Source organism: Magnolia sinica, chromosome 7 (genome assembly GCF_029962835.1).
Source record: "Magnolia sinica isolate HGM2019 chromosome 7, MsV1, whole genome shotgun sequence".
Classification (NCBI taxonomy): domain Eukaryota; kingdom Viridiplantae; phylum Streptophyta; class Magnoliopsida; order Magnoliales; family Magnoliaceae; genus Magnolia; species Magnolia sinica.
The window spans coordinates 50,802,568-50,822,585 of NC_080579.1; the positions used below are offsets into that span (position 1 = coordinate 50,802,568).

A 20,018-nucleotide genomic window follows, 5' to 3' on the forward strand; every position below is an offset into this window, starting at 1 on the left:
ATGAGCCTCTAAAAGGACCCTACGGCCTTCATAGACTCCATGAGATAGCTCTGCCAACAAGGTTCTTCCAATGGGAGCTTAAGGATCAAGGTTTCGCTTGGTCTGAAACTCATGGGTGGCGGTCGTGCTTGCGGTGGCACCTCTCGGCCTCTGTGCACGAGTTGGGCGGCTAGGCCCGGCTTCATCCACGGGCGTTCTCTTCTTCCCCATCAAAGAGAGAAAGGTGGAGATGGAAAAGATGGCCGTGACAAACTCAAACAAGGCCATGGAAAATGAGAGAAAAGGAGAAATAGGAAGAATGGTGAAGCTTCCACACACTTGAGATCCCAAAGGAGGATTTGAGAGCTAAAATGAGAAGAAAAGGGAGTGAAGACAGCAATGGGGATGGGTTTTTGAGATGGGTTGAATGGGTGTACACGAAAATGGAAGAAGAAGGAGATTGGGGAGGGATTTTGGTGGAGTTTTGAGAGAGATTTGAAGAAAAGGAGAGCTTGGGAGGGTATTTTGTGAAGAAGAGGGTTTAGAAGGGTTTATAATCGACCAACCATGGAGGGATGGGCCACACTAGACCCCAAAGGCGTCGGCCCGAGCCGGCCCGCCCGGCCTTGCCCGCTGGGCGACGAGGGCTCGCCGAACCGGCAAGGTATCGCCGGTCTCTGGACCATCCGGCGATGACTCGCCATTTGGGCGAGGTCCTCCTGGCCCCTAAGCTTGAAAATGAGGTGGGTCCCCCCTGGGTCCCCCTGGAAATGCCCCGATTGGCCCCTTTGTCCGATTCGACGCCTATTGGGCCACTCGAGTTAAAATCTAATACAAACATAGGTTTACTGACATTTTAAGGGCTGAGATGGGAAGATAAACCATCTAAACTCATTAATAGACGGTCTAGAAGAAATTTTGGGTCGCTGTGTGTGATCAGGAGTGCAGACGGACTCGATCTCGACGATCATTTTCAGTAAACTTTCCCCAATAGAAGCAACGGGTACACAAATTCTACGATAAACTCGCACCCAAATACACTAAGGTGGTGACAGCGTGCGGTGTGTGACCATAACCCAGGTCTAGTTTAATCCAATTCATGCTCTGATACCAACTTGTAACATCCTGAAATTCAGGGGTCGAGCATAACTCAGCTCCCGAGCTTCAAAACATCACTTATGCAACATATTTGATGCTGGATGCATGTTGTCTATATGACTACATAAAGCATGGAATAGATTAATCCAAACTGCAAATATAATTCAGGGATAAGTGAAAGACGCAAACGAAAGACTTGAAGAAACATAAGTGTACGTGTGCAAGTCCCTAAAATACGTATACATACCAGGTCATATTACAAGTGTTGCTATCAAAAATATAAGCATCAAAAGACATTATCTATTCCAAAAGAAAATCCAGAATTCTCGCGCATCGGGACATGGCTCATAAGAACCCGTCTGAGAACTGCATAAAAGAAAATGCGGCCTCATCATCCTCGAACTCCTGCTCTGCCTCAGGGGTCGCATCAATATCTGCATCTAAGACAGAGTCTGGTTGGTGTTTAAACACTGTCCCAGAACGTGGGAGTGAGTGATCAACTCAGTGGAACAATAAAGTAAAGGTTAACATGTTATCAATTTAATCAAGCAGTAATGATAAAGCAGAACAATCAAACATGTCCTAATTACTCTTGTTAGTGCAAGGATGTATGTAGAATGATGCATGCCCTCGCCTGTACACCCTCAGCGTCTTCATCTCACATTACGCATGACAACCGTCCTCAAGTGCTCCACCTCTTCCAGGCACATGCAATGCTGTGCATGAACATGATTACCAAGTTGTTATTAGTCCTTTTCATACACCAGGATTGGGAAGCTAAGGCACCTTCCTCATATCGATTTCCACACAGTGATCCATTCTAGGGTCGTCAGTCCTAGGCAATCTCATACGATCATATGGTTTCAGGTCGCTGCAAAGGGCTCGTCACCAATCAATGCACGCCTATCATACCTTCGTTATTACTCTAAGGCTCATCACCCTAATGCAGTATCCAGGTTTGCTCGAGGTCACTACAAAGGGCTCGTCACCAATCAATATAGGCAGGCAGCACGAATATAGTGTCCCATACCGCCATAATCGGCTCACGAGTCTGGTTGCTCACTGGTCACTACGGGGAGGTTCGTCACCCCAGCGTAGGCCGACAGCTCGACCACGGTGTCCCATATCACCATGTCCGGCTCATGAGTCTTAGCGGATCAAGGTACCTTGGTTAACAGGATTTCATTAGTAAGTTTGCTACCCTAGATTCATACAATAGCGTCCATACATGGTGAACATACATCGGACAATCGGGTTACTTGACGGACTCGACTAGTACGAGCACACATTGGGTTGAACGACATAGAGTGCGTAAACACTCCGCGTGGCCAAACCACTACCGACAACTCTAATACGACTCGGGTTCGTCAAATCACGTCCTTTGTGGTGAAAGCAACCTCAGCCACGAACTCAAGGCCGATTACCGATTTTCTGGACTATTCCATAGTCCCAAACACATTCCATTATAACAGATATTCATATCAACAATTTAGAATAGTAATGGAACAACAATTCACATCATGTAGTGTGTGAGCATTTGAAGAATATCAACTTAACATGGATTTACACATAAGTAATACTGGAAATTAAACAACAAAGGATGTGACTTACATATAGGAAATCATACACACCAATAGGAGAGTTGAGAATCACTTCTCAACGCCTGCAAATAGGGTAATAAATTACACTTTAGACCATTCAGACATTTTTACACACACTTAGACTACATAGTGCAACATACATGACGTATGTTGGAAAACACGCAATTGGACAATTCCTTTTGCCAAGGAGTTGACACACATACATTTAGCACAAGTACACGACAAATAATCATGGAAAACACATGTTCATATTTTATACGTATATGGTACTTCTACATATACATAGAATACACAAATCTCAATATAACACATGCATATCAGGAACGCAAAATAAACATAGCATTTGGCATGTGAAATTTCACCCACAACAAGAATAAACCATTATCTGACATTGAAAGCCTTGAAAACCATAACTTATACGAATATAGTCCACACCTTAAACTAGAAATAGCACACCGAACTGATTCAGACGATATGTCTTCGTCAACGGCGACTAGATAACCTAAGGCAAGAATAGAAATGAGCTACCACAACACATAAACTATTCTAAGCTCTAAAATAGATTAGGGTTAGATGAACTTACCCAAGGATGAACTTAGAATCGCTCAAAATAACGATTCAAAAGTGATGGTTTAAGGATGTAGAGTAACAGGAAAGAATCTCCAACGATTCACCAACTTCACTCTCACTTTCTCTCTCCTTTCCTCTCTCTTTCTTAGCTAGGGTTAGGAAATTCGTATGGAAAAGAGAGTGAGGGTTTTAAGGTCTTTATATAGGCCTAACATTGATGAAAATAGTCCTAGGGCCAAGGTATACTTAGGTTATAACCAAATCAGGCCTCTCTCGATCCAACGGAGCACTTCTGGTGGTCCTTTTTCCACATGCGGTCGGACTTAAGCTCACTGACCATGGATCTAGGTCAGACTGAGTTTTCGTACCGATCGAATTTACAGATCAGTCGTGGCAAACCACACTCAATTCAACAGTCACCGAAACTCGATCAGGTCCACAAGCACTATGACATGCCTGGGCCATCTTCCCTGATCTGAGGGTGAAATTGGGTTAGAATCCAACGGTCAGATTGCTTAGAATTGTCGCGCAAGCGACACGACTCAGATTTCATAAAATCACATTTAATTTCTCACTGTTCTCACACTCTTCACTCCGGACTCAATCAAATCGACCCAAAACATCATCTAGACTTGATTTTTGAGGTGATGGTCAAGTCCAACATGGTGACCATAATTGTCTAAGATCATCGCTATCGGACTTTCGACGTGCGGTCCAGGTCCGATCCCAAGTTTCTAAAAATTTCCAAGAGCAACTGGATTTAGCGATGAATCCCAGATTTCAGAGTAACATAGCGCTAATGATTCGACAGGTTTTGAGTCATGCAGATCAAATTTAAAGTGATTGATGCTAATTTCATAAGCAATCGAGTTTAGCACTAATTAACCCATAAATAGCTTCTAAGGAAAATAGAGGTAGTACTCGGGTCTTGGCACAAAAATTTTCGGGTCATTACAACATCACTCCAAATTGAACAACTTTATTTACTATTCTGCCTTGCTTGAGAATTTGCTGAAGATCTAACATTTTGTTCTGCATATAGAAAAAGAGAGGGACATTTCATCATTCCAGTTTCCTTGCGGGAGGTGCCACTTTAGCAGCTGGAAGATTCATTGCTAAGAATGGGATGCTTAAGGTGATTATATGGAATAATAGATAGAATAAAAGCTAATGATTTTCTTTTTCCATTTCAATATAAAGTAGAATATTTTCATGTGGATTTCTTCTTGACTATAATTAAGTCTGATCATGATAATCATGCCTTATGCCACTGGAAAGCAGCTATAGTAGAAGGTAGTTAACCTACCAGAGTTGAATGAATTACCGTTTGGAGAACTATAATTTGAGAATCTTGAGTTCTTAGAACTGTGGTACATTTGGAGGTTGCCATTTCCCAAGATTAACAGTATTGACTAGCAGCAAAATGATTTCGAGATATGTTTGGGACCTTCCAGTGCAAATCTTGATTGTGATCTAAGGGCCGAATAGCTGGAAAATGTAAGCCCACTTAGGGCCCGTTTGGACACCACTAATAAGTTACTTTTTCTACTTACAAGAGAAGATAAGTAACTTATTTCAGACAAGTAAGTTTGGCTTATGATTAGTTATAAGTAACTTTTTTACTTAAATGTACTCAATCACTTTAGTTAATTTTTTAGCTTTTATACTTTTCATAAGTTGCTGAGGAGAGGCATATGAGAAACGAAAGAGAGGAGAAGCTAATAAGTATGTTGTTTACCAAACATACTTATCTTCTTAATTAGTAGAAAATAAGATAAGTTACTTGTGGCATAAGTAACTTATCTTAAGCAACTCACAATCCAAATGGGCCCTTAATGTTCGCTAAGTTTCTGTAGCACCCCAAAAGCAATTTCGTGTTGGCACAAAAGCTTTATGAACTGCTTTTCGGCACCATATCTACCTTAATGTTTCTCATTGGCGTTCCATCTTGCCATCCGTGGTAACCTTTAGCAAAGGACCTTTTTATTTCTCATATAAGCAAGGCTTGTGATGCCATAGACTGACCCAATGACATGAAGTAACGCTCAGGTGTCATTGGAGAGGTTCCATTGATAACCAGTTTCATATGTCAGTTCACTTGTGGCATTTCCAAGCAGAGATTTATATCTTACCGGCATGAGTAAGGAACCCTTTGATGCATTTTATAGCTGAAGATGTTTGGCTTTCATAGCTTTTCCTTGGTGGGTTTTTGTATTTGTTTTGGATAGGATTATGTTCCAATAGTGTTTGATAACTTCAGTGCAAATGTGGTGGTTGATGGGCAGATAGTGAATCTTGGACTCTGTGATACTGCTGGTACATTTCTATAATCTCTGCTAGAAATTTTGATTTTTGTTTTAAATTTCTTGGTTTAAATGTCTCTGCTTTTATTATTATTATTATTAATTTAAAGAATGCATTGTTGGAAATGTGGAAAGTTAATTGCGTTCTTTTCTCTTTTGTTTGTTATTCTATTCTGGGTGAATTTTATATTTTACCTTTTGAGATTTTTTCTGTTCTATTTTTTTCTATGTTTAAAATTTGAATTGAATATGATGAATTATTTAAAGGAGGTGAATCTACCAGAAACATATGCAGATATGCCATCGATTGAACAAGGAAAGAGGAAGAATAAAAAGAAGCAACTAGTAGCTTGAATTGTAATATTCAACCAAATCCATATCCTGTTTTGGGTTTTATCAATTGTTGGAATTAGTTGTGCTAAATCTTAGTAATTTGAATTATCCTGCTGTGATTTTTACTTTTATTTTCAATACCCAATTGTATTTTGTTGCAGTGATTTTTATCTTGCTGTGATTTGAATTACCTGCTGTGATTTTTGTCCTGCTGTAATTTGAATTATCATGCATTGATATTCTGCTCAAAGCAATGGTAATGATGTTGTATTCTTAAGGTACACTTTTCTGATTTTCTGTTGCTTTCTTTTTCTGGATTCTGCTATTTGTATTGGTTTCTATTTGTATTTCACATGTGCTGAATCTCAATATGTTCTGTTATACATAGTAATACAAAGATGTGGTTGATATTGATGGTACTTACATGGTGAAAGGTAGATTTTTGGATGGCCATTGTTGTTGTATATTTAACATTCAATTGAATTTATTTTGTATTTCTGCCATTACTTGTATTTTAGTTGCTTCCCATGTTTCTAGTGATGACAATAATCAGTTGTTGAATGGTTAGTTATTTGTTCACTTGATTTTTCATTCCAAATGCATCCTAATGCATATGACCACTTCTTTCGCTTAGAATACAATCAGAGAATTTCTTCAATGTAGAAGGCTCCATCATTTTAAACATGGTGATCTTGGTGTAGTTTCTATTTATGATTCGGCCAAAATAAAGAGACTCAACAAAGTCCTGAGTTATGGAGGATACAAGGTATGAGGATTAGTATGTTTTGGATGTTGATCTTGTCTCCAAGGTTGGCTATTTGATTTTTGGAATTTTAGATTGATACATTTTAAGGTGGGTCCACATGGGTTAATGTGTTGCCCATTTGAATGATGTCGTATGCTTTTCAACAACCTTTGTAGCATCTTTTGTTTTCGAGCTTGCAACTGACAGGACTTGCTAGCTTATATTTTATTGCTAGCATTCCATTTAGATTGCTGGACAGCCAAATTATTCAAAAATTTCCTATTACTTGTCTAATTCTTAGAATAATTTTGGTCTATTTTCTACTCTCTTCTTAGAACTTTGTTTGCACTTCAGCTGAATAGATGTGTATGCATTTTGTTTGGAAACTCTTGCTAGCAAGTTGATTCTAGAAGTCTTTCAGTCCTGAAAAATGCAAAAATTCAAAATTCTTAGAAGCTATTTGTTCAATGATCTTACTTCCTAGTCTCATAAAGCATTAGTTAATGATTTCTATTCATATACATGTTTGAGGAGCAAGCGGCTCCTGGTTCAAGGTCATTCTTTACAGAGATTATTGCCTTGATTTCAGATATTAAGTTTTCGAAGGATGGACAACACATCCTTAGTCTGGCTGTAAATCACTGCTTTCCTAAATGATTTTTTTTTTCTTTTTTTCTCAAAAGAGATGGAGAGCTATTTTAATGACCATGTCAGTCCATTAGGCAGAAATGATAAATGGATGGCATACAAACAAGCCCATTCAAGCTACTTCAATGGCTATAGAGAGGAGATTGCGGGATGATCTGTGGTGTGGTTTTGTATCTTCTAGCACTTCTAGTGCAGCAGAAAATGAAGTTGGCATGCCTGGAGTGATGACACCTAGGGGATCGGCTATGGGCTCGAAAGATTCCATTGTTGTTATAAGAGATACAAATGTGATATGCCTGTGTTTGTGTTTATTGTCAATATCTACCAAAAAAAATAAAATTCTAGCTAATACAAGCTTTCTTATTTTTCAAGCTATATCTCAATGCAGTCAACCTATCCCTTGCATCACTTTTAACAATGATGTTTCTTTCCTCTTTAATGGAAAGTGAATCTATCTTCTGACCTGGGCTTTTATTTATTTATTTATGGGTGTAAAACCCAGCTTGCTGCTGAATTTGCTACTGATTTGAGTGGGATTTGATTTCTTTCTTCATCTTTTTTCTGCCAAAATCTTAGATTGTGAGTGATTGATCTTTTGGTGTAGTGCGTAACAAGTGATGACTTAAGATATTTCCCATTATAACTGAATATGTGTTGAATCATGTTTACTTTTATTTTCAACTCCCTTTCTTTTTAACTATAATCTACGCTTCTCCTATTGTTATAGAGGTGTTTATGTTACGGAATTTATACTGCTCTGACCCTTGGACAAGTCTTGCTCACTTATCCTTTATATAAACAATCCCATTTCTTAGTTGGTAGAACTTCCTTGCAATAGTTCTGTTGGGCATTTCTAAGGCTGTTCTTTCTTGTTTTAATGATGTTATTCCAGACAATGGCTTCTTACTCCGTGTTAGATGCTGTTGCAACATACTACCTATATATCAATTTTTTTAGTTACTTTATATGATGTTACGCTTGATTTTTCCTTAATTTTGAACTAATTTGGCACTTTATAGTTCAACATATTGATGGTCTGCATGTTTTTTCTAGTTACTCTATATGTTGTTTGGTTTGGTTTTTGTAATTTTGAATGAATTTTGTACTCTATATTTCGCTATTGTTGTAAGTTCGTATTGATTTCGCTAATTGTAATAGAAAACAGAATCAAGCTCAAGTTCGTATTGATATCCTGGCTTTTTGTCATTTCATTCTTATAATTTTTTTGTTCTGTCAATGCAGCTAGTTACAACATTGGTGTAGTTATCTTGCTCTGGGCACCTGTAGTATTGGTATGTCTCATTGTCCTTTAATAATTTAATATATCGAGATTTCTTTCCTATCATCATTTACAGTTTTCTTCTTAATCGATACTTGGAAGTTAATATAATCATTTACTCTATTTTACAATCTTTAAAATCTTTATATGTAAATCTGTGCCCATATGCATTGTCGGATAAACTAAAAAACTTACTCATTCTCAGATTGCATTGTGGAATATGCATCCATTATTCAAAGAAAGGGCGACATTCCAAGCACTCACACTTTCTCTCCTTGCTAGCTATATTGGTGAGTCTTCTTTCCTTCATACTATATGATTCATTGATGAAGTGGCCTGGCCATTTGGACAGGCCCATGTTTATATATTATCTCAAAATTGATGAAGTAGATCGGGATGTGCATCGGAGCTATCTGGATTTTGAGCGGGGGTCCTTGAAAGGTGGGAACCACTGTTATGACCATGATGAAGCTGTCCATTTCCTATGGACAACAATACGGGTGGCATGGCCATTTGGACAAGCCCATGTTTATATATTATCTCAAAATTGATGAAGCAGATCTGGATGTGCGTCGGAGCTATTCGGATGTTGAGCGGGGGTCCCTCCAAGGTGGGAACCGCTGTTATGACCATGATGAAGCTATCCATTTCCTATGGACAACATTGGAAGGGCCAGGCCAATTGAAGCAGGCCGTGCTTATATCTGTATTTGCGGGGACCACACCCTTAACCTAAACCACACCCTAAACTAATAGCCTAAACCTAAACCTTAACCAATAACCTAAAACCTAAACCTAAACCTTAACCTAAAACCTATAACCTATAACCTAAACCAAAACCTAACTTAAACCAATAATCTACAACCTAAACCTAAACCTTAACCTAACCAAAACCTATAACCTAAACCCATAACCTTAACCTAAACCTAAAACCTAAACCAAAACCTATAACCGTAACCTATAACCTAAAACCTATACCTAAACCTAAAACCTAAATGTATTGTCAAATCCCTAAAACTAAACCTACACCTAATCCTAATCTCAACTACTTAACCTAAACCTAAACCAAAACTTGAAAACCCAAACCTAAACCCGATCCCGAAACCGAACCCGATTTCCTAAACCAAAACCTTAACCTATTCTCAACTCCCTAAAGCTATAACCTATAACCTATAACCTATAACCTAAACCTAAACCTAACCTAAACCAATAACCAAAACCTATAACCTTAACCTAAACCTTAAACCTAAACCAAATCCAAATCCAAAACCCATAACCATAACCTATAACCAAAAACCTAAACCTAAACCTAAAACCTAAATGTATTCTCGAATCCTTAAACCTAAACCTACACCAAATCCTAATCTCAACTCCCTAACCTAAACCTAAACCTAAACTTGAAAACCCAAACCTGAACCTAATCCCAAACCCGAACATGATTTCCTAAACCTAAACCATAACCTATTCTCAATTCCCTAAAGTTAAAACCTATAACCTAAACATATAACCTTAACCGAAACCTAAAACCTAAACCTAAACCTAGAACATAAATGTATTCTCAAATCCTAAAACGTAAACCTCACCTAATCTTAATCTCAATGACTTAACCTAAACCTAAAGTTGAAAATCCAAACCTAAACCCGATACCGAACCAGAACCCGATTTCCTAAACTTAAACCTTAACCTATTCTAAATTCCCTAAAACTATAACTATAACCTAAACCAAAACAGAACCTAAACCTATAACCGAAACCTAACCTAAACCTAAACCTAAACCTAAACCTATAATATTAACCTAAACCAAAAATATAACCTAAACCTTAACTGATAACCTATAACCTCTGAACTAAACTTATAACCGATAACCTAACCTCAACCTAAACCTAAAACCTAAACCTAAACCTATAACCTAAACCTAAAACTAAACCTAAAACCTAAATGTATTCTCAAATCCTTAAACCTAAACCTAAACTAGAAAACCCAAACCTAAACCCGATCCCGAACCCGAACTTGATTTCCTACACCTAAGCCTTAACCTATTCTCAATTCCCTAAAGCTATAACCTATAACCTATAACCTATAACTTAAACCTAAACCTAACATAAACCTATAACCTAAACCTATAAACTTAACCTAAACCTAAAACCTAAACCGAAACCAAAACCAAAACCTATAACCTAAAGCCTAAATTTATTCTCAAATCCCTAAACCTAAACCTACACCTAATCCTAATCTCAACTCCCTAACCTAAACCTAAACATAAACTTGAAAACCCAAACCTAAACCCGATCCTGAACCCGAACAAGATTTTCTAAACCTAAACCTTAACCTATTCTCAATTCCCTAAAGCTATAACCTATAACCTATAACCTATAACCTACACCTAAACCTAACCTAAACCTATAACCTTAACCTAAACCTATAACCTAAACCAAAACCTAAAACCTAAATGTATTCTCAAATCCTTAAACGTAAACCTATACCTAATCCTAATCTTAACTACTTAACCTAAACCTAAACTTGAAAACCCAAACCTAAACCTGATCCCAAACCCGAACCCGATTTCCTAAACCTAAACCTTAACCTATTCTCAATACCTTAAAACTATAACCTATAACCTATAACCTATTACCTAAACCTAAACCAAACCTAAACCTATAACCTAAACCTAAACCTAAACCTTAACCTAAACCTCAACCTATAACCTTAACCTAAACCAAAACCTATAACCCAAACCTTAACCTATAACCTATAACCTAAACTTTTAACCGATAACCTAACCTTAACCTAAACCTAAAACCAAAACCTAAAACCTAAACCTAAACCTAAAACCTAAATCTATTCTCAAATCCCTACACCTAAACCTATACCTAATCTTAATCTCAACTCCCTAACCTAAACCTAAATGTGAAAACCCAAACCTAAACCCGATCCCGAACCCGAACCTGATTTCTTAAACCTAAACCTTAACCTATTCTCAATTCCCTAAAGCTATAACCTATAACCTATAACCTATAACCTACACTTAAACCTAACTGAAACCCAAAACCTAAACCTAAACCTAAAACCTAAATGTATTCTCAAAGCCTTAAACCTAAACCTACACCTAATCTGAATCTCAACTCCTTTACCTAGACCTAAACTTGAAAACCCAAACTAAATCTGATCTCAAACCCGAACCCAATTTTCTAAACCTAAACCTTAATCTATTCTCAGTTTCCTAAAGCTGTAACCTATAAACTATAACCTATAACCTAAACATACACCTCAACCTAAACCTATAACCTAAACCTAAACCTTAACCTAAACCTAAACCAAAACCTATAACATAAACCATAACCTATAACCTATAACCTAAACTTATAACCTATAACCTAACCTTAACCTAAACCTAAACCTAAAAACTAAACCTAAACCTATAACCTCAAAACCTAAACCCAAACCTATAACCTAAATGTATTCTCAAATCCCTAAAACTAAACCTACACGTAATCCTAATCTCAACTACCTAACCTAAACCTAAACCTAAAATTGAAAACCCAAACCTAAACCCGATCCTGAATCCGAAACCGATTTCCTAAACTTAAACCATAACCTATTCTCAATTCCCTAAAACTATAACCTTTAACCAATAACCTATAACCTAAACCAAAACCAAAACCTAACCTAAACCTATAACCTTAGCCTAAACCTAAAACCTAAACCTAAACTTAAACCAAAACCTATAACCTAAAACCAAAACCTAAACCTAAAACCTAAAAGTATTCTGGAATCCCTAAACCTAAACCTACACCTAATCCTAATCTCAACTCCCTAACCTAAACCTAAACCTAAACTTGAAAACCAAAACGCAAACCCGATCCCAAACCCGAACCTGATTTCCTAAACCTAAACCTTAACCCATTCTTAATTCCTTAAAGCTATAACCTATAACCTATAACCTATAACCTACACCTAAACCTAACCTAAACCTATAACCCTAACCTAAACCAAAACCTACAACCTAAACTTATAACCGATAACCTAACCTTAACCTAAACCTAAAACCAAAACCAAAACCTATAACATAAAGCCTAAACCTAAAACTAAAACCTAGATGTATTCTCAAATTCCTAAACCTAAACCTACACCTAATCGTAATCTCAACTCCCTAACTTAAACCTAAACATGAAAACCCAAACCTAAACCCGATCCCGAACCCGAACCTGATTTCCTAAACCTAAACCTTAACCTATTCTCAATTCCCTAAAGCTATAACCTATAACCTATAACCTACACTTAAACCTAACCTAAACCCAAAACCTAAACCTAAACCTAAACCAAAATGTATTCTTAAAGCCTTAAACCTAAACCTACACCTAATCTGAATCTCAACTCCTTTACCTAGACCTAAACTTGAAAGCCCAAACTAAACCCGATCTCAAACCCGAACCCGATTTCCTAAACCTAAACCTTAATCTATTATCAGATCCCTAAGGCTGTAACCTATAAACTATAACCTATAACCTAAACCTAAACCTCAACCTAAACCTATAACCTAAACCTAAACCTTAACCTAAACCTAAACCAAAACCTATAACCTAAACCATAACCTATAACCTATAACCTATAACCTATAACCTAAACTTATATACTATAACCTAACCTTAACCTAAACCTAAACCTAAAAACTAAACCTAAACCTCTAACCTCAAAACCTAAACCCAAAACTATAACCTAAATGTATTCTCAAATCCCTAAAACTAAACCTACACCTATTCCTAATCTCAACTACCTAACCTAAACCTAAACCTAAACTTGAAAACCCAAACCTCAACTTGATCCCGAATCCAAAACCGATTTCCTAAACTTAAACCTTAACCTAATCTCCATTCCCTAAAACTATAACCTATAACCAATAACCGATAACCTAAACCTAAACCTAAGCCTATAACCTAAACCTATAACCTTAACCTAAACCTAAAACCTAAACGTAAACTTAAACCAAAACCTATAACCTATAACCTAAACCTAAACCTAAAACCTATATGTATTCTGGAATCCCTAAACCTAAACCTACAGCTAATCCTAATCTCAACTCCCTAACCTAAACCTAAACCTAAACTTGAAAACCAAAACCTAACCCCGATCCCAAACCTGAACCAGATTTCCTAAACCAAAACCTTAACCCATTCTCAATTCCTTAAAGCTATAACCTATAACCTATAACCTATAACCTACACCTAAACCTAACCTAAACCTAAAACCTAAACCTATACCAAAACCTATAACCTAAACCTTAACCTATAACCTAAACTTATAACCGATAACCTAACCTTAACCTAAACCTAAAACCAAAACCTAAACCTATAACATAAAACCTAAACCTAAACCTAAAACCTAAATGTATTCTCAAAACCCTAAACCTAAACATACACCTAATCCTAATCTCAACTCCCTAACTTAAACCTAAACGTGAAAACCCAAACCTAAACCCGATCCCGAACCCGAACCTGATTTCTTAAACCTAAACCTTAACCTATTCTCAATTCCTTAAAGCTATAACCTATAACATACACTTAAACCAAACCTAAACCCAAAACCTAAACCTAAACCTAAAACCTAAATGTATTCTCAAAGCCTTAAACCTAAACCTACACCTAATCTGAATCTCAACTCCTTTACCTAGACCTAAACTTGAAAACCCAAACTAAACCCGATCTCAAACCCAAACCTGATTTCCTAAACCTAAACCTTAATCTATTCTCAGTTCCCTAAAGCTGTAACCTATAAACTATAACCTATAACCTAAACCTAAACCTTAACCTAAACCTAAACCAAAACCTATAACCTAAACCATAACCTATAACCTATAACCTATAACCTAAACTTATAACCTATAACCTAACCTTAACCTAAACCTAAACCTAAAAACTAAACCTAAACCTATAACCTTAAAACCTAAACCCAAACCTATAACCTAAATGTATTCTCAAATCCCTAAAATTAAACCTACACCTAATCCGAATCTCAATTACCCAACCTAAACCTAAACCTAAACTTGAAAACCCAAACCTAAACATGATCCCGAACCCGAAACCGATTTCCTAAACTTAAACCTTAACCTATTCTCAATTCCCTAAAACTATAACCTATAACCAATAACCTATAACCTAAACTTAAACCTAAACCTATAACCTAAACCTATAACCTTAACCTAAACCTAAAACCTAAATCTAAACTTAAACCAAAACCTATAACCTAAACCTATAACCTAAAAGTATTCTCGAATCCCTATACCTAAACCTACACCTAATCCTAATCTCAACTCCCTAACCTAAACCTAAACCTAAACTTGAAAACCCAAACCTGAACCCAATCCCGAACCCGAACCTGATTCCTAAACCTAAACCATAACCTATTCTCAATTCCCTAAAGCTATAACCTATAACCTATAACCTAAACCTATAACCTTAACCTAAACCTAAAACCTAAACCTAAACCTAAAACATAAATGTATTCTCAAATCCTAAAACCTAAACCTCACCTAATCCTAATCTCAACGACTTAACCTAAACCTAAAGTTAAAAACCCAAACCTAAACCTGATATCGAACCGGAACCCAATTTCCTAAACCTAAAACTTAACCTATTCTCAATTCCCTAAAACTATAACCTAAACCTAAACAAAACCTAAACCTATAACTGAAACCTAACCTAAACCTAAACCTAAACATTAACCTAAACCTAAACCTATAATCTTAACCTACCAAAACTATAACCTAAACCTTAACCTATAACCTATAACCGATAAACTAAACTTATAACTGATAACCTAACCTAAACCTAAACCTAAAACCTAAACCTAAACCTATAACCTAAAACCTAAAACTAAACCTAAAACCTAAATGTATTCTCAAATCCCTAAACCTAAACCAACACCTAATCCTAATCTCAACCCCCTAACCTAAACCTAAACTAGAAAACCCAAACCTAAACCCGATCCCGAACCCGAACTTGATTTCCTAAACCTAAGCCTTAACCTATTCTCAATTCCCTAAAGCTATAACCTATAACCTATAACCTATAACCTAAACCTAAACCTAACATAAACCTATAACCTAAACCTATAACCTTAACCTAAACCTAAAACCTAAACCTAAACCAAAACCAAAACCTAAAACCTTAACCTATAACCTAAAACCTAAACCTAAACCTACAACTTATCCTAATCTTAACTCCCTAACCTAAACCAAAACCTAAACTTGAAAATCCAAACCTAAACCCGATCCCGAACCTGATTTCCTAAACCTAAACCTTAACCTATTCTCAATTCCCTAAAGCTATAACCTATAACATATAACCTATAACCAACACCTAAACCTAACCTAAACCTATAACCATAACCTAAACCTAAAACCTAAACAAAAACCTAAAACCTAAACGTATTCTCAAATCCTTAAACCTGAACATAAACCAAATCCTAATCTCAACTACTTACCCTAAACCTAAGCTTGAAAACCTAAAACTAAACCCGATCCCGAACCCGAACCCAATTTGCTAAACCTAAACCTTAACCTATTCTCAATTCCCTAAAACTATAACCTATAACCTATACCCTAAACCTAAACCAAACCTAAACCTATAACCTATAACCTAAACCTAAACCTAAACCTTAACCTAAACCTAAACCTATAACCTTAAGCTAAACTAAAACCTATAACCTAAACTTATAACCGATAACCAAACCTTAACCTAAACCTAAAACCAAAACCTAAACCAATAACAGAAAACCTAAACCTAAACCTAAAACCTAAATGTATTCTCAAATCCCTAAACCTAAACCTACACCTAATCCTAATCTCAACTCCCTAACTTAAACCTAAACGTGAAAACTCAAACCTAAACCCGATCCTGAACCCGAACTTGATTTCCTAAACCTAAACCTTAACCTATTCTCAATTCCCTAAAGCTATAACCTATAACCTACACTTAAACCTAACCAAAACCCAAAACCTAAACCTAAACCTAAAACCTAAATGTATTCTCAAATCCTTAAACCTAAACCTACACCTAATCTGAATCTCAACTCCTTAACCTAGACCTAAACTTGAAAACCCAAACTAAACCCGATCTCAAATCCAAACCCGATTTCCTAAACCTAAAGCTATAACCTATAACCTACACTTAAACCTAACCAAAACCCAAAACCTAAACCTAAACCTAAAACCTAAATGTATTCTCAAATCCTTAAACCTAAACCTACACCTAATCCGAATCTCAACTCCTTAACCTAGACCTAAACTTGAAAACCCAAACTAAACCCGATCTCAAATCCAAACCCGATTTCCTAAACCTAAACTTTAATCTATTCTCAGTTCCCTAAAGCTTTAACCTATAACCTATAACCTATAACCTATAACCTAAAACCTAAACCTAAACCTCAACCTAAACCTATAACCTAAACCTAAACCTTAACCTAAACCTAAACCAAAACCCATTACCTAAACCATAACCTATAACCTATAACTTATAACCTAAACTTATAACCTATAACCTAACCTTAACCTAAACCTAAACCTAAAAACTAAACCTAAACCTATAACCTCAAAGCCTAAACCCAAACCTAGAACCTAAATGTATCTCAAATCCCTAAAACTAAACCTACACGTAATCCTAATCTCAACAACCTAACCTAAACCTAAACCTAAACTTGAAAACCCTAACCTAAGCCTGATCCCAAACCCGAACCCGATTTCCAAAACCTAAAACATAACCTATTCTCAATTCCCTAAAGCTATAACCTATAACCTATAACCTAAACCTAAACCTAACCAAAACCTATAACCTAAACCTATAACCTTAACCTAAACCTAAAACCTAAACTTAAACCTAAACCAAAACCTATAACCTATAACCTAAACCTAAACCTAAAACCTAAATGTATTCTTGAATCCTTAAACCTAAACCTACACTTAATCCTAATCTCAACTCCCTAACTTAAACCTAAACCTAAACTTGAAAACCCAAACCTAAACCCGATCCCGAACCTGAACCTGATTTCCTAAACCTAAACGTTAACTTATTCTCAATTCCCTGAAGCTATAACCTATAACTTATAACCTATAACCTACACCTAAACCTAACCTAAACCTAAAACCTAAATGTATTCTCAAATCTTTAAACCTAAACCTACACCTAATACTAATCTCAACTACTTAACCTAAACCTAACTTGAAAACCTAAACCTAAACCTGATCCTGAACCCGAACCCGATTTTCTAAACCTAAACCTTAACCTATTCTCAATTCCCTAAAACTATAACCTATAACCTATAACCTATAACCTAAACCTAAACCTATCCTAAACCTATAACCTACACTAAACCTAAACTTATAACCTTAACCTAAACCAAAACCTATAACCTAAACCTTAACCTATAAGCTATAACCCAAACTTATAACCGATAACCTAACCTTAACTTGAGCCTAAAACCTAAACCTAAGCCTAAAACCTAAAACCTAAACCTAAACCTAAAACCTAAATGTATTCTCAAATCCCTAAACCTAAACCTACACCTAATCCTAATCACAACTCCCTAAACTAAACCTAAACTTGAAAACCCAAACCTAAACCCGATCCCGAACTCGAACCTGATTTCCTAAACCTAAACCATAACCTATTATCGATTCCTTAAAGCTATAACCTATAACCTACACTTAAACCTAACCTAAACCTAAGCCTAAAACCTAAAACCTAAACCTAAACCTAAAACCTAAATGTATTCTCAAATCCCTAAACCTGAACCTACACCTAATCCTAATCTCAACTCCCTAAACTAAACCTAAACTTGAAAATCCAAACCTAAACCCAATCCCGAACCCGAACCTGATTTCCTAAACCTAAACCATAACCTATTATCGATTCCTTAAAGCTATAACCTATAACCTACACTTAAACTTAACTTAAACCTATAACCTTAACCTAAACCTAAAACCTAAACCTAAACCTAAAACCTAACTGTATTCTCAAATCCTTAAACCTAAACCTACACCTAATCCTAATCTCAACTCCTTAACCTAAACCTAAACTTGAAAACCCAAACTAAACCCGATCTCAAACCCAAACCCGATTTCCTAAACCTAAACCTTATCCTATTCTCAATTCCCTAAAGCTTTAACCTATAACCAATAACCTATAACCTTAACCTAAACCTTAACCTAAACCTATAACCTAAACCTAAACCTTAACCTAAACCAAAACCAAAACCTATAACCTAAACCTAAACTATAACCTATAACCTATAACCTATAACCTAAACTTATAACCTATAACCTAACCTTAACCTAAACCTAAACCTAAAACCTAAACCTAAACCTATAACCTCAAACCTAAACCTAAACCTAAACCTAAAACCTCAATGTATTCTCAAATCCCTAAACCTAAACCTACACCTAATCCTAATATCAACTCCCTAACCTAAACCTAAACCTACACCTAATCCTAATATCAACTCCCTAACCTAAACCTAAACTACACCTAATCCTAATCTCAACTCTCTAACCTAAACCAAAACCTAAACTTGAAAACCCAAACCTAAACCCGATCCCGAACCTGAACCCGATTTCCTAAACCTAAACCTTAACCTATTCTCAATTCCCTAAAGCTATAACCTATAACTTATAACCTAAACCTTACCTAAACCTAAACCTTAACCTATTCTCAATTCCCTAAAGCTATAACCTATAACCTATAACCTAAACCTTACCTAAACCTATAACCTAAACCTATAACCTTAACCTAAACCTAAAACCTAAACCTAAACCTAAACCTAAACCTATAACCTTAACCTAAACCTAGGTTTTGAGTTTAAAAGTCCATCCTAGGTTTGAACACATTACTCATGTTGGATTTTGCCATAGTTTAGAAGATTTGTAGGTACATTTTTTATTTCTTCATATATAAGTGTTTTTTTATATAATCTTTCTTCCTTTTGAGATGTGTACAAAGGCATGCTTGTTTGATTGTGTCTACAAATGTTGTTTTATACAGGCTGACAAACTAAAGAAGTCAGTGGAGGATGAAATTCATTTTCTCAAGGGAAGGGTTTCAGAACTTGAAAGTGATCTTGTGTTGAAGTCCACGGAAGTTACATCTGCAGTTTCAAGGAAAGAAAAGCTTTATCTTCTGCATTTGCTGAAATTGACCGTCTGAAGGAAGAAAATTCTGTAAAAATGTAAGCATTATTGAATGCATATGGAGGGTGTTTACTGTGTTGGAGTGTATTTGTTTCTTGCACATGAGGGAAGGCCTTAGTTGTAATTCTTATGATAGGTTGAGCAAAGTGAAGTATTGTTTATTTAGAAATGTGAATGTAGGATGCATTGTATGATTTGATTGTTATTTTTAATAAATGCATCGTTTCATTTTTTTTCTGATTGCATTTGATGTACTATTTCTATCAGCATTAAGCTTAAATGAGTTG

At 36.2% G+C, this 20,018-nt stretch overlaps 2 long non-coding RNA genes across 2 annotated transcripts in view; one reads left to right on the forward strand and one right to left on the reverse strand.

Moving 5' to 3' along the window:
- Nucleotides 1-20,018, reverse strand: part of LOC131251343 (uncharacterized) — a 35,255-nt gene that overhangs the window by 14,689 nt on the left and 548 nt on the right. The window lies entirely within an intron of this gene.
- Nucleotides 8,463-19,935, forward strand: LOC131251344 (uncharacterized). The gene is made up of 3 exons (XR_009173757.1): nt 8,463-8,569; nt 8,762-8,846; nt 19,586-19,935. It is a non-coding gene; the product is annotated as an uncharacterized LOC131251344 (long non-coding RNA).